The sequence below is a fragment of the Delphinapterus leucas genome, chromosome 1 (genome assembly GCF_059928025.1).
Source record: "Delphinapterus leucas isolate spDelLeu-1000000601 "Yukka" chromosome 1, BTC_Dleu_Yukka2, whole genome shotgun sequence".
Taxonomy (NCBI): Eukaryota; Metazoa; Chordata; class Mammalia; order Artiodactyla; family Monodontidae; genus Delphinapterus; species Delphinapterus leucas.
The window spans coordinates 114,570,183-114,578,138 of record NC_143129.1 but is presented as its reverse complement, the minus strand read 5'-3'; positions in this window follow the sequence as shown (position 1 = coordinate 114,578,138).

The following is a 7,956-nucleotide window of genomic DNA, read 5'->3' as shown; positions in this document are numbered from 1 at the left end:
TTTTTTGTTCTTCTTTCCCTAATTGCTTTAGGTGTAAGGTTAAGTTGTTTATTTGAGATGTTTCTTGTTCCTTGACGTAGGAGTGTATTGCTATAAACTTCCCTCTTGTAACTGTTTTTGCTGCATCCTATAGGTTTTTGGTCATTGTGTTTTCATTGTCATTTGTTGCTAGGAATTGTTTGATTTCCTCTTTGATTTCCTCAGTGATCTCTTGGTTATTTAGTAGTGTATTGTTTAGCCTCCATGTGTTTGTATTTTTTACAGATTTTTTTCCCTGCAATTGATATCTAGTCTCATAGCGTTGTGGCTGGAAATACTTGATATGATTTCAATACTCTTAAATTTTCCAACGCTTAATTTGTGACCCAAGATATGATCTATCCTGGACAATATTGCATTAGAACAAGAGTAGAAAGTGTATTCTGTTGCTTTTGGATGGAATATCCTATAAATATCAATTAAGTTCACCTTGTTTAATGTATCATTTAAAGATTGTGTTTCCTTATTCATTTTCATTTTGGATGATCTGTCCATTGGTGAAAGTGGGGTATTAAAGTCCCCTACTATGATTATGTTACTGTCAATTTCCCTTTTATGGCTGTTAGCATTTGCCTTATGTATTGAGATGCTCCTATGTTGGGTACATAAATATTTACAATTGTTATATCTTGTTCTTGGATTGATCCCTTGGTCATTATGTAGTGTCGTTCTTTGTCTCTTACAATAGTCTTTATTCTAAAGTCTATTTTGTCTGATATGAGTATTGCTACTCCAGCTTTCTTTTGATTTCCATTTGCATGGAATATCTTTTTCCATCCCCTTACTTTCAGTCTGTATGTGTCCCTAGGTCTGAAGTGGGTCTCTTATAGACAGCAGATATATGGGTCTTGTTTTTGTATCCATTCAGCCAGTCTGTGCATATTGGTTGGAGCATTTAATCCATTTACTTTCAGATAGTTATCCATATGTATGTTCCTATTACCATTTTCTTAATTGTTTTGGGTTTTTTATGGTAGGTCTTTTCCTTTTCTTGTGTTTCCTACCTAGAAAAGTTCCTTTAGCATTTGTTGTAAAGCTGGTTTGGTGGTGCTGAATTCTCTTAGCTTTTGCTTGCCTGTAAAGGTTTTAATTTCTCTGTCAAATCTGAATGAGATCCTTGCTGGGTAGAGTAATGTTGGTTGTAGGATTTTCCCTTTAAATATGTCCTGCCACTCCCTTCTGGCTTGCAGATTTTCTGCTGAAAGATCAGCTGTTAACCTTACGGGGATTCCCTTGTGTGTTATTTGTTGTTTTTCCCTTGCTGCGTTTAATATGTTTTCTCTGTATTTAATTTTTGATAGTTTGATTAATATGTCTCTTGGCGTGTTTCTCCTTGGATTTATCCTGTATGGGACTCTCTTTGCTTCCTGGACTTGATTAACTGTTTCCTTTCCCATATTAGGGAAGTTTTCAACTATAATCTCTTCAAATATCTTCTCGTCCCTTTCTTTTTCTCTACTTCTTCTGGGACCCTATAATTCGAATGTTGGTGCAGTTAATATTGTCCCAGAGGTCTCTGAGACTGTCCTCAAGTCTTTTCATTCTTTTTTCTATATTCTGCTCTGCTGTAGTTATGTCCACTATTTTATCTTCCAGGTCACTTATCCGTTCTTCTGCCTCAGTTATTCTGCTATTGATTCCTTCTAGAGAACTTTTCATTTCATTTATTGTGTTGTTCATCATTGTCTGTTTGCTCTTTAGTTCTTTTAGGTCCTTGTTAAATGTTTCTTGCATTTTGTCCATTGTATTTCCAAGATTTTGGATCATCTTTACTATGATTACTCTGAATTCTTTTTCAGGTAGACTGCCTATTTCCTCTTCATTTATTTGGTCTGGTGGGTTTTTACCTTGCTCCTTCATCTGTTGTGTGTTTCTCTGTCTTCTCATTTTGTTTAACTTACTGTGTTTGGGGTCTCCTTTTCTCAGGCTGCAGGTTCGTAGTGCCCATTGTTTTTGGTGTCTGCCCCTAGTGGCTAAGGTTGGTTCTGTGGGTTGTGTAGGTTTCTTGGTGGAGGGGACTGGTGCCTGTGCTCTGGTGGATGAGGCTGGATATTGTCTTTCTGGTGGGCAGGATGGCATCCTGTGGTGTGTTTTGTGGTGTCTGTGACCTTATTATGATTTTAGGCAGCCTCTCTGCTAATGGGTGGGGTTGTGTTCCTGTTTTGCTAGTTGTTTGGCATAGAGTTCCAGCACTGTAGCTTGTTGGTCATTGAGTGGAGCTGGGTATTAGCGTTGAGATGGAGATCTCTGGGATAGCTTTTGCCATTTGATATTATGTGGAGCCGGGAGGTCTCTGGTGGACCAGTGTTCTGAACTCAGCTCTCCCACTTCAAAGGCACAGGCCTGACACCCGGCCAGAGCCCCAAGGCCCTGTCAGCCACACTGGCTCAGAAGAAAAGGCAGAAAAAAAGAAAGAAAGAAAGAAAAACATGAAATAAAGCTATTACAAAATTTTTAAAAATTATTTAAAAAAATTTTTAATAATAAAAAAGGAAAGAAGAGAGCAAATAAACCAGAAAACAAATCTACCAATGATAACAAGCACTAAAAACTATATAAAAAAAAAAACCAAAAAAAACCAAAGAAAAACAGATAGACAGAACCCTAGGACAAATGGTAAAAGCAAAGCTATACAGACAAAACCACACAAAGAAGCATACACATACACATTCACAAAAAGAGAAAAAGGAAAAAATATATATATATATATTTAAAAAAAGGAGAAAGAGAGCAACCAAATCAATAAACAAACCTACCGATGATAATAAACTGTAAATACTAAACTACGATAAACATAAAACCAGAAACAAAATTAGATGCAGAAAGGAAACCCCAACTCTACAGTAGCTCCCAAAGTCTACCACCTCAATTTTGGGATGATTTGTTGTCTATTCAGGTATTCCAGAGATTCAGGATACACCAGGTTGATTGTGGAGATTTAATCCGTGGCTCCTGAGACTGCTGGGGGAAATTTCCCTTTCTCTTCTTTGTTCGCACAGCTCCTGGGGTTCAGCTTTGGATTTGGCCACGCCTCTGCATGTAGGTCGCCTGAGGCCATCTGTTCCCCGCCCAGACAGGACAGAGTTAAAGTAGTAGCTGATTCAGGGGCTCCAGCTCACTCAGGCCGGGGTAAGGGAGAGGTATGGAACGTGGGGCGAGCCTGCAGCGGCAGAGGCCGGTGTGACATTGCAAGAGCCTGAGTCCGTGCCGTGTGTTCTCCCGGGGAATTTGTCCCTGTATCACGGGATATTGGCAGTGGCGGGCTGCACAGGCTCCTGGGAGGGGAAGTGTGGATAGTGACCTGTGCTTGCACACAGGCTTTTTGGTGGCTGCAGCAGCAGCCTTAGCGTTTCAGGCCCGTCTCTGACGTCCGCACTGATAGCCGTGGCTCACACCCGTCTCTGGAGCTCGTTTGGGTGGTGCTCTGAATACCCTCTCCTTGCACACCCCTAAATGTCTCTTCCCTCTTAGGCAGGTCCAGACTTGCTCTCAGACTCCTTCCCAGCTAGCTGTGGTGCACTAGCCCCCTTCAGGCTGTGTTCACACAGCCAACCCCAGCCCTCTCCCTGGGATCCGACCTCCGAAGCCCGAGCCTCAGCTCCCAGCCCCCACCCGCCCCGGCAGGTGAGCAGACAAGCCTCTTGGGCTGGTGAGTGCTGGTCGGCACTGATCCTCTAAGTGGGAATCTCTCCGCTTTGCCCTCTGCACCCCTGTTGCTGTGCTTTCCTCTGTGGCTCTGAAGTTTCACCTCACCACCCCCGATATCCACCTGTGAAGGGGCTTCCTAGTGTGTGGAAACTTTTCCTCCTTCACAGCTCCCTCCCAGAGGTGCAGGTCCTGTCCCTATTCTTTTGTCTCTGGTTTTTCTTTCTTTTGCCCTACCCAGGTACATGGGGAGTTTCTTGCCTTTTGGGAAGTCTGAGATCTTCTGCCAGTGTTCAGTAGGTGTTCGGTAGGAGGTGTTCCACATGTAGATGTATTTCTGATGTATTTGTGGGGAGAAAGTTGATCTGCACGTCTTACTCCTCCGCCATCTTGAAGGTCTCCCCCATTCTGCCCATTTTTTTAAATTGAGTTCTTTTTTGCTACTGAGCTGCATGAATTGTTGGTAAATTTTGGAATTAATTGATTGTGAGTTGCGTCGTTTGCAAATATTTTCTCCCATTCTGTGGGTTGTCTTTTTTCTGTTTATGGTTTCCTTTACTGTGCAAACGCTCTTGAGTTTAATTAGGTCCCCTTTTTTTTTTTTTTTAAATTTCCATTACTCTAGGAGACAGCTCGAAAAAGATATTGCTGCAATTTATGCCAAAGAATATTCTGCCTATGTTTTCCTCTAAGATTTTTGTAGTGTCTGGTTCTACTTTTAGGTCTTTAATCCATTTTGAGTTTGTTTTTGTGTATGGTGTTAAACTAAAACAAATATAGATCAATGGAACAGGATAGAAAACCCAGAAATAAATCCACACACCTATGGTCAACTAGTCTATAACAAAGGAGGCAAGACTATACAATGGAGGAAAGACACTCTCATCAATAAATGGTGGGAAAAGTGGACAGCTACAAGTAAAAAAATGAAATTAGAACATTCTTTAACACTATACACAAAAATAAACTCTGTGTCTTCATTCTACCCTCCCCAATATGTCTGCCACATTGCCCCCAAAGTAATGTGCAAAACCAAAATAATTCTTAAACTATTTTAAAAATAAAGACTAATGCCACAAAGGCAGAGACTATGACTCTACATCACTTTTTCCAGGCACCAAGGACAAAAGGACCAAAATATGTGTCAAATGAATGAGTGCCAGGTCTGACACCCTGAGGCCCTTGCTTCCACTTCCCTATCTCTTACTGTACCGTCTCACTGTTGTCACACATCTAATCAGTCAAGGACTTTCAGTTTTCCCAAAAGTACACACTGTTTTATGTCTTTGGGTCTTTATCAGGAACACCATACCCCTTTCATCCTTCTCCATTTCTAATCCTACCATATTCAGCCTCCCTTTTCTGCCTTCTGACCATATGCCTCCTTTCAAAACCCCACCCCTACTGCCTTTCCTGACTGTCTCCCCCACTCTCAAGCAGAATAGAGCACTCTTTCTTTTGTGTCCAACTCTCCACTCTTCATATACAATCTAACTTCCCAATGCATTTACTTCTTTACATATTTGACATACACCTCCCTAATACCCCTCAACTGTACAGTGAGTTCTCTGGAGACAGGACTGCATCCTGGGAAGAGAGAAAAAAAGAGGAGTGAGGGAAGGATGAAGTAATGAATATTTGAACACACATACACATACAGAAACTCTTCCACTCCCTTTCCTTACCCTCTTGCAACCAGTTACCAAATCCTGTCAATTCTGAATATCTTGAAAAGTCCTCCACCTGTCTCTATCCTTAGTTCATGTCCCCAGCATCTCTCACCTGGATTCCTACATAATCCTTTGCAAACAGAGCCACTGTGAACCACTGTACAGGTTGTGTCCTGCCTGAAAGCACCCAGACTTGTCAGGGGCAAGGAGAGTAGGGGTGAAATACAGTCCAAACTCAGCTCCCAAGACTAAAGTCGAGGGGGCACTATTTGATCATTTCTCTGCCCAGAGGGACCACATTTTTCTAATTCACAAGTTGTTTTTCTAAATCACACAACATATGTGCTAGCAATGCAGCCCTGTTTCAACCATTCTTCACCATAGAGCCAGAATCTTTCTAAAGTATCAATCTGATGCTTTTACTGTCCTATTTAAAACCTTCTAACGACTCTCCTTTGTACTCAGTGTGAAGTTCAAGCCCCATTATATGATTGATAATGTCTTTCATGTTCCACCTCTGGTTTACCACTCCAGTCATAGTTCTCACACCATCACACAGTGTATATTGTATATACTGGGCTCCATCCACTCTCTCTTAATATATCTCAGGATATCTCATCCCCAGGCTGTGAGCTGCTTTTCATTTCCAGGAAAGCCCCCTGCCACCACCCCACCACTTTTATATTCTCCAGTCACATGGATGACTCATGATCATTCTTCCCTAACTCCTCCAGTCCCCCTTCTGACTGGGTTAAGTTCCTCTCACATCATCTCACTTCTAACCTCTGTGGTAACACTGAACCCTCTTTGTTTTAATTGACAATTTACTTGTTCCTATTTTCCTCTAGATGGTGAGCTTCTTAAGGGCAGGGGATAATCTCTTATCATCAGCATACCCCAATGTCTATCACTATGCTCAATAAATCAAAATTTGATCAAGGAAAACTTGAAATTTGTCTTCTCCAGAGTATGAGTTGTAACAAATAAATCCCAAAGCTGACAAGGAGAGCACAAAAGGAACAAGTGAAATCTTACTGCATGGGTTTACACTATAGGAAGACAATATTATACCTGTAGGTAAAAATACTGAGCCTCACTCCACCTAATTGAGGAAAAAGACCTTAAACTATATCCTCATTGTTACTGCAATAACAAACTGATTTAAAGTTTGCTCTTTGTTAATCCTTCAACTAGCCTTCAAACTCTAGGTTGATTCAAATTTTTATGAACTCATATATTACTATTAGATAAGATAGCTAAAATGTCTTGCCAATTAATTCTCATGATTAAGTTTTAGTGTAGATACTGGTTCCAGCATTAGGAATTCTGACCTGACTAAATGTCAGAGTATTGAATAAAATTGTAGAGTTAAGGAAAGCCTTCCAGATCATCTAGACTAAGTATCTTAACCTCACATCTGCACATACCGACTTCAAGGTTGTTCCCATGTCTGTGTATCCCTGTTTTACTATTTTCTTATTAAGTCAACTCACTGAAAACAAAAACAGAAAACAAAAAAAATCTTGGTGTCATTCTAACAATAACAATGTGTGAAATTAGAAGTTTGATGTGTTGGATATGTTTTTTGTATGACACACTAAAATGATTACATATCAACTAATTTTTTCAAAAAGTTCCTTCTAGTTCCAGAGGCACTCTTGAGTGGCCCCAAGAGTCTAGGTCCTTGACCCTGTTTGCCTGAGTAGGATTCCATCTAGACTCACTGAGCACAGTCCTGTCTGATTAATGCAAGCCAACCTCTGTCCAGAATGTCTAACTGAGTTTGGATTGATGGAGACAGTGGCCATTGTAGCTAGACCAGCCAACTGGGAATCTGTAAGAGGTGGACTAGTTATAAACAGGGATGGCTCTGAGGGCGCCAGAGCAGCTTCCTACTTCTCCTTCTACAAAGAGGGTTAGAAACTCATCATGAAAGAGACATGAAAAATAAGTCAAGGGCATGCATTTATTTCTAATTTGCTGAAGGTCATTTTTCACACTCTATGAACCATCACACATTCTGTGCCACTATGAACAAGTAGAGGAGGAGTGTTACTAACATTTATCTATTTTTCCTGCAGTGCATGTACCCACTAGCTGAAGGGAAGCTATTCTTAACTTCTCTGGGGAAAAGGAAGGATCTTCCTTTCCAAAAACAAGAGTTTCCTGATTTTATTGAGGGAGTAATAACACCTCCTCAAAAATACCTAGGTACTCCCTAAAACACCAGAGGGGATCTGAGTCCCTCAGGTTTCTCCAACATTTCAAAGACCTTAAACAAGTTTCTGTTTAGGCATTGTGATATGTTGTTATTTGGGGTTAAAAAGATAATCATTCACTAATTCAGTCAGTCCATCAGTCAAAAGCAATTTCCTGAGCACTCACTCTATGGGATGAGTGCATGCTTGGTTTCCTTGAAGCCCCCAACCTGGAGTTCAGGGGGAGGTAGGGAATAGTAGGAAATGAGGTCAGTGAGGGAACTAGAGAAGACTGCCTAGGATGTATTTGTCAATACCCAGTCCCGTTCCTCCTCTAGTTAATGACAATTTCCCTGGAAATTGTGGCCAGTACAACAGCTCCATCCTATAACTTGCACAACATT